This window comes from Neocloeon triangulifer, unplaced genomic scaffold (assembly GCF_031216515.1).
Source record: "Neocloeon triangulifer isolate White Clay Creek 2 clone unplaced genomic scaffold, ASM3121651v1 ptg000006l, whole genome shotgun sequence".
Lineage (NCBI taxonomy): Eukaryota > Metazoa > Arthropoda > Insecta > Ephemeroptera > Baetidae > Neocloeon > Neocloeon triangulifer.
This window is the reverse complement of record NW_026775549.1, coordinates 4,787,719-4,796,264: the sequence shown is the minus strand read 5'-3', so window position 1 is coordinate 4,796,264 and position 8,546 is coordinate 4,787,719.

Genomic DNA, 8,546 nt, shown 5'->3' with positions numbered 1-8,546 from the left:
TCTTTTGCAACGCTCGTATTTAGCACCAAATATGGTATTATTGAAATATTGAGATCGCAGTCAAAATATAGCTCGTACTGATTCAAAATCTAGAAAAAAAGCTTTAAAATAGTGTGAAAGAGCAGCCTTAACTCTTAATTTTACGGCACAATTGCAGAGTCTTTTGCAACGCTTGTATTTAGCACCAATTATGGTATTATTGAAATATTGAGATCGCAGTCAAAATATAGCTCGTACTGATTCAAAATCTAGAAAAAAAGCTTTAAAATAGTGTGAAAGAGCAGCCTTAACTCTTAATTTTACGGCACAATTGCAGAGTCTTTTGCAACGCTTGTATTTAGCACCAAACATGGTATTATTGAAATATTGAGATCGCAGTCAAAGTATAGCTCGTACTGATTCAAAATCTAGAAAAAAAGCTTTAAAAGAGTGTGAAAGTGCAGCCTTAACTCTTAATTTTACGGCACAATTGCAGAGTCTTTTGCAACGCTCGTATTTAGCACCAAACATGGTATTATTGAAATATTGAGATCGCAGTCATAGTATAGCTCGTACTGATTCAAAATCTAGAAAAAAAGCTTTAAAATAGTGTGAAAGAGCAGCCTTAACTCTTAATTTTACGGCACAATTGCAGAGTCTTTTGCAACGCTTGTATTTAGCACCAATTATGGTATTATTGAAATATTGAGATCGCAGTCAAAGTATAGATCGTACTGATTCAAAATCTAGAAAAAAAGCTTTAAAATAGTGTGAAAGTGCAGCCTTAACTCTTAATTTTACGGCACAATTTCAGAGTCTTTTGCAACGCTCGTATTTAGCACCAAAAATGGTATTATTGAAATATTGAGATCGCAGTCAAAGTATAGCTCGTACTGATTCAAAATCTAGAAAAAAAGCTTTAAAATAGTGTGAAAGAGCAGCCTTAACTCTTAATTTTACGGCACAATTGCAGAGTCTTTTGCAACGCTCGTATTTAGCACCAAACATGGTATTATTGAAATATTGAGATCGCAGTCAAAGTATAGCTCGTACTGATTCAAAATCTAGAAAAAAAGCTTTAAAATAGTGTTAAAGAGCAGCCTTAACTCTTAATTTTACGGCACAATTGCAGAGTCTTTTGCAACGCTCGTATTTAGCACCAAACATGGTATTATTGAAATATTGAGATCGCAGTCAAAGTATAGCTCGTACTGATTCAAAATCTAGAAAAAAAGCTTTAAAATAGTGTGAAAGTGCAGCCTTAACTCTCAATTTTACGGCACAATTGCAGAGTCTTTTGCAACGCTCGTATTTAGCACCAAACTTGGTATCATTGAAATATTGAGATCGCAGTCAAAATATAGCTCGTACTGATTCAAAATCTAGAAAAAAAGCTTTAAAATAGTGTGAAAGAGCAGCCTTAACTCTTAATTTTACGGCACAATTGCAGAGTCTTTTGCAACGCTTGTATTTAGCACCAAACATGGTATTATTGAAATATTGAGATCGCAGTCAAAGTATAGCTCGTACTGATTCAAAATCTAGAAAAAAAGGTTTAAAAGAGTGTGAAAGTGCAGCCTTAACTCTTAATTTTACGGCACAATTGCAGAGTCTTTTGCAACGCTCGTATTTAGCACCAAACATGGTATTATTGAAATATTGAGATCGCAGTCATAGTATAGCTCGTACTGATTCAAAATCTAGAAAAAAAGCTTTAAAATAGTGTGAAAGAGCAGCCTTAACTCTTAATTTTACGGCACAATTGCAGAGTCTTTTGCAACGCTTGTATTTAGCACCAATTATGGTATTATTGAAATATTGAGATCGCAGTCAAAGTATAGATCGTACTGATTCAAAATCTAGAAAAAAAGCTTTAAAATAGTGTGAAAGTGCAGCCTTAACTCTTAATTTTACGGCACAATTTCAGAGTCTTTTGCAACGCTCGTATTTAGCACCAAAAATGGTATTATTGAAATATTGAGATCGCAGTCAAAGTATAGCTCGTACTGATTCAAAATCTAGAAAAAAAGCTTTAAAATAGTGTGAAAGAGCAGCCTTAACTCTTAATTTTACGGCACAATTGCAGAGTCTTTTGCAACGCTCGTATTTAGCACCAAATATGGTATTATTGAAATATTGAGATCGCAGTCAAAGTATAGCTCGTACTGATTCAAAATCTAGAAAAAAAGCTTTAAAATAGTGTGAAAGTGCAGCCTTAACTCTTAATTTTACGGCACAATTGCAAGGCTAGCATTTGCATAGTGTGCACCTGTCTTTACATATATACAATGTTGCAAAATGCATTTGAGATCTGTCCTCACTATTGAGCAGATTGCATTATACATATATACATATTATGTAGCTCACCGGAACTGCGGTCGAGAGACTCGAAGCATTGAGCGCCCTTCTGCGCTCATTTAAGGTCAAAGACCATTCTGGATGTGGGCATGGTTTCAAAATAACTCTTCAAGATGTTTCGGTCCAACCATTCTGGTTTTAACTGAATTATAGCCGGTGTAAAATGTGAGGCCTCGTGTTAATTGTCTCCACTTTTATTGAGCTGGTGTACATCCTTTGTGAGCGGAGAAGAGCAGAATTAAACTCTCTGCTCTCTTTATCATGAAATATTAAATCTCAAAAGCACGCGAGCGTAGATGGTTAAACGAGCTAGCACCTCCAATGCTTTGAGCTTCAAATAGAGCATTGCTATCGCCACGTTCTCCCAGTGCAATTTAATTTTTCCAAGTTCGTGAAAAGAGGTCGTCATTCTGAAGGAGCGATGTCATTCTGCTTCAGTTTCAAAATAGAGTATTGATTTCTATTTTCAATTTCAAATATATGAATATATGAAATTATTGTTGCTTTTGACTGTCATTAATGTTTTGAAGGGCCTCAAAATCTACGAATTAATTCAAAGCAACTAAGATATAACAGTTTTTAAAATGTAGTAACATTTTTTTTTAAATAAAAAATACTTAAAATAATGCAAAATTTACTCTAAAACAATCTCAATGATGAGTAATTAATTCATAAATAATAGATAATTTATCAAAAGAAATTGGTTAAGGGGTAATAATGATGATGAAAATAGCAAGTAGTATTTTTTAATAAGAAAAAAATATTTTTAACGTTAAAACCGAGCTTTTTTCCTTACTCGAGAATACAGTTTTTGAAGCGTAAAAGCTTGAGAATTTTCAGCAACGATAATGCAGAACGCAATAAGGGCGCACAAGCCTCTTCACAGAGCAGTGCGCAGATTTTACCGTAGCGATAACGGGGCAGCAGGACGAGCAAAAAAGCCAAAGCTGTGTAGAAACTCGGCGAGCCGTGACAGCAAACTCTGTGCATTTTGCTAAGCTTAGGCTTGAACAGCAATTCTAAAGCGGCTGGATAATGAAACGTTCTGCGGTGCAAACTGCAACCATGTCACCGGCAATTGAGAGTGGATTGCGCGTTGCATTGTGTGCAAACGTTAATGAGCAGCGGCTATTTGTACTCTGGCTTCTCGCACCAAATACCAATGAGAAATTGCGCAGGAATCATTTTTAATTCTTATACTGCAAAGTAGTCAAATAATGCGTAGCAGTAAAATTATCTTCAAATTAATGACGAAAAGAGAAAATATTAATATGAAAATACATCAAAATATTTGATGATGAAATTGTTTTTTAATATTGTATTAAGAATCAAGAAAGTAAATCAAAACACTTTGGCATCGACTTTTATAAATAAATGATTAATAAGGAAAGTTCTTCAAGATTCTGTTTTCAAGAAATCTAATAGGAATCAAGCACATTATAGTTGTCATTTATTGCAGTTTGAGTCGCGAAATAGGTGGTTTGTAGCGAAAGGGAATTAAATTGATGATGGCTTTGCGAGATGATTTATGGCCGGTGTGCGGCGAGAAGCACAACAACAACAACCCCGAGATGAAGTGAGTAAGTAATGGTGCGGCGGTGTCCAAAGCGAGCGAGCGAGCGGCGCACGCACGCAGCCAAACAACGCTATTGCTGTCTTGAGGATGCCTGGGCGGACAAGAAAGTTCTCTTTAGATAGATTACGACGCGCTAATGCTATGTGTCTGCTGAGAATTTCTCTTTTTCAAACAGCCAATTAATTAATTTCCGTCCCCGCCTGCTGTTAACAATGCCACGCACGTAGCAAAGGAGTGAGCTATGCAACTCGCTCCACTTCGCTGGCGAGCGCCTTGCCTAGTTTCGTAATGGAAGTGAGACTCAAACGGTCTAGAGGCGATTCAAACGTGTTTTACAAAGTTTCCCACGAGAAGAACAAAAGTAAATTTAAACAGAAAAGCATTAAGCGGTCATAACATTATATTCAGTGATTTGCTCTTCAAATGGTAAAAACTATTACGATGATAGGATAAAAAATAATTGATTTATTTTATATTCAAAAAAAAGTATTTTAAATTCGGAAGTAAAAAGTTGGAAACATTTTTCAACGCGACCACATTTAAACGTGGCGACTATTAATTTGAGAGTTCCCTTCTCAAATGGAAGAGGGAAGAACAGATATGAAACTTAATTTTGTTTGCAGGGGAAAAAGTTGGTGCGGCGACTGTAGCTGAAGTGATGAAAATGAATGCAAAACTTTTCTTGTTAACGCTCGAAAAAATGGAGGAGAGGACTCTTCTTGGGCGACAAATTCTTAAATTTATTTCATCACTCCCTGCAGCCATAAAAATCAAGCAATCGTCATTCTTCTGACATTCCACTGCTCGGAATTCAAATAGGGGAATAAAAATTTATGTAACTGGAAGACTTGAAAAAATGTAAGATCAAGTTCTTGCTTCAAATTACAGATCGTTATCATGTTACACTTGAATAAACTCTAGTTTACGACGCAAATACGCAAAATAAAATCAGAATTATATTTGTAGAAAACATTGACATTAAATTTGTGAAAAATTGGCAATTTAATTGCTTTCTTTTCTACAAAGAACAAACAAAAACATAGTCTGCTGAAATAATTTTTTTTCTATTATATTGATTATTTTGTATGTTTATACCAGTCAAAGAAAATATCAAACTCTCAAGCGGTGAGTAACGAGCCTAAAAATAATCGCATTCATGCACCACAATTTGTTACCAAGGAGGATGGGTATGGCTTATTTCCTTGAGGAGGCATATTGGTGGAAAGGGCTTGAATTTATCACTCGACATCGCCACGCATGCATTCAGGAGCGACAGATTCGACGGAGAATTCCTCTTCACATTTTTGCCGAATCAAAAATTCAGCATCTTCAATGCAGCCAGCCCTCAAGTGGGTGAAAGAACGTCGTCGTCATCTCCATTGTTATCAGAGGCATGTATTCGCGCACCCCAGTATATCCGGCACAGATGGAGTTTTATCTGAACTGATGACGCATGGCTTCAATGGCTAATGTTCAAAATTAATTTCAATTCTGTTTACTGTTCTCCAACAAGTCTGATATACAATTAATTAAAACCGAGAAAAACTTTGCTTTCCAATAATGGTACGACATTTATTTTGTGTTATTTATTTAAGGTTTTAATATTATTTACCTTACTTCAGTTTGACTATGTTGTATGTAAAGATATTTTATAGAATAATTCTAAAATTTAACAATTTAATTAAAACATTTAAATATTTTCCCTTATTTTTTGCTGAAAACATCGCAAGTGTCTTTTGTAAAAGTGAACGAAATATCAGACAAAAAAATTATATTTATAGCGTTAGTCTTTGGTGTGACAGTGGAGTACTTTTAAATTAATATTTGTAGTCCTCTTTTGACCTGGAAATATTGCAAGTTGTTGTGGAAAAGAAGTAAATTTATGGGAAAAAAGTCTATAGCATTATTTATTGCCATAGGCGCGACTGATAGATGAGTATAAATTTGGATTTTGCAAAGCTAGAGAAACAACCCTCATAAAATAATTATATAATCTTGAAAGATTAAAGAGATTTGTGCTCTTTGATACATTCATAGCAAAAATCGGAACAATGAATTTATTTTACAGTTTTTTATTCTTAAAAGTCGAGTACTAAGTTTTTCTTGTTTTTAATTTTTGAAATTCTAAATTATTCAAAGGTCTTGCTTGCTTTTAATTAAAAAATAGCAATTAATTTGAAAAAAATATTTGAATTATAAATAAATTGCCAATGATGTGTTCCGATACGCTTTAATTATGAGGAAAGCCGTTACTGAAATTGAATATCAAAACCCATAATAATATAACACGAAGGATGGGAAGTACATTCGCAAACAGAACGATCCGCGTTGAAAAATGTTTAATTAACTGAATAGCACGCAGTGAGCTCACATTCGCCGCACCCATTCGGTATGTACAATCTGATAAACGCAAACTCGCAGAGTATTGGCATGTCTTACCATTATTTATTAGTCCCAGCAGCCACTCTGCAACAGCGAGCGCTAGATGAATGTGTGCGGATAATAATAATGCGAGCAAATATAATATCGTGGATGTTCCGAAGCTGGATAATGGCGAGAGAGAGAGAGAGAGAGAGAGAGGCAGCGTGCGCGAAATGCAATAATTCATTTCCGCTGATCAACAACTCCCGACTGGCGGACGCGCTCGCGCCTCTTTTTAATCGCACATGCACATGCCGCGCAATAAATCAGCGGCGTCGTGCAATTTCAATAAAGGAGAAAACGCGATTTCAACCAGCGAGAGTTTTGCTTGTGCAGTCAGTTAATCGAGTTGCCCCCGAGTGCATCTCATTCCGGATAGTGGTTGCATGACCTGATTCTCGGCTCCAATAATATCTGCTTTTGCCACCAGCATTACTTGAAGTTAACTCGGAGCTAATTTGATCGACGTCAGGCTCTGAAGAGCTTCATTAAATCGCAACAAAAACTTATTGCATATCTAAAGGAAATTCTTTCTGAAGGCTATTTAATTTTAATTAAAAATAAAGGATGCATAATTTTAATCAAAGAGACAAAAAAAATACTGAAATGAATTAATTAATGCAAAAAAGAACTGCGGTTGAAAGTTTTGGTTTCTAAATTAATTTATAGACCCATATATTTTATTAAATTGTTTTCCCTTGCCCAATTTTTGCTTTTCCACATGAAGCCTTTGAACAAAAAATATCAAATTTCACACTGTTAATCAACGCTTCACTTTTTTTACAAATGAAAAGGGGAAACATTTATTATAAAAATGTTTCATTTTGATTGGTTTGAATAACATTTCAAGCTTTCCTGCCGTTGCTTTCAACGCGTCCAAAGGACTGATAAAAACGGGAGAAATGAAAATTGTAGTCAGCACGGAGTATCTCACTTGATCACCACTGCTGTAATATTTGTTTACAAAAAGCGGGCCGACTACATTTCGTTTTCACCAAACAAATGTGGGCGTGCTATCCACTCTATTGATTAATGAAGCAAATTACATTCCTAATTTTAAATGTACGCTAATGCGTGCGTGACATTGCTGAGTGAACATTTTGTCATGCAGGCGATGAAGCTTTGTTGTCAAATTAATTGCCAGTACAATAACTTACTGTTCTTGGAAATTTGTAATAAAAGCAATCTCCTATATTAATGTCAAGTTATAAAATATAAATTGTGTGTTCCTGGAATATAAAAATATAAAAAATAAAAAATGATTCCTCTTTCAATAAATATATCTGATGTAAATAATGAAACCAACTTATCACAATTTTACCATTTTTTTTTTTTTTTACAATAAATCAAATAAATTTTAATTATGAAATATACTTTTCTTTGATCAAAGTTTTAATTTTATGATTTATGATTTTCATATTGCTGAATTATTAATGTAAATTACAATTGTATTGTTAATATATTTGAATTTAAGGAAATAATTCCAGGAATGTACCCATGAAAATCACTTGTAACTAAATTAAACTTCCGCAATTATTTTATTGACATCTGTTGCGTGCTCCAGTATTGTTCACAGGGCAAATTTAATGTGAAGAAAGCCCATAAAGCTGTTGGTGAAACTGAAGATCGCACCCTCTGTGAGCTGTGGGTGCAGACAATGCCTCTTGCCATGTGCAAAATAAATGAGTAAGAGCCATTTATTTTGCCAGCAGCCCCGGCGGGTTATAAATTTTTCAAGTGCGCGCCAAGGCAGGTAATAAATATGAGAATGAACCAAATTTATCAACTTGCCGCTGACAACGCGCGAAAGCGAACGTGAGCGCACCTCCAGGTATATTTCTCCTGGGAGATCCGTCATTAAAAGTTGTGTCATATCATCCCCTCGAGGTCTGGCAGAGTCTCAGAATAACCCTCTTGAACTAAGCGAGCTGCGGTTGAAATTAGGCCTCACACCGCACTCGCATTATACCATAAGCCTGAAGATAGTGAGGTGGATCGAGAGAGCTTCTAGTTTCCAGCAATTTTGATTGACCCTCCTCAAGCCGTGATTAAGAAGTACTGTATGAAATTTCTTACTTCTATTTGACGTGATATCATTATTTTAATTAATTACTTTCAATGGCACAAATTCATAGTAATTTATAAAATTTGAAACATATATTAAAAAATAAATTTATAAATAGGCAAAAGCCTGAAACATTTTTAGCATCAT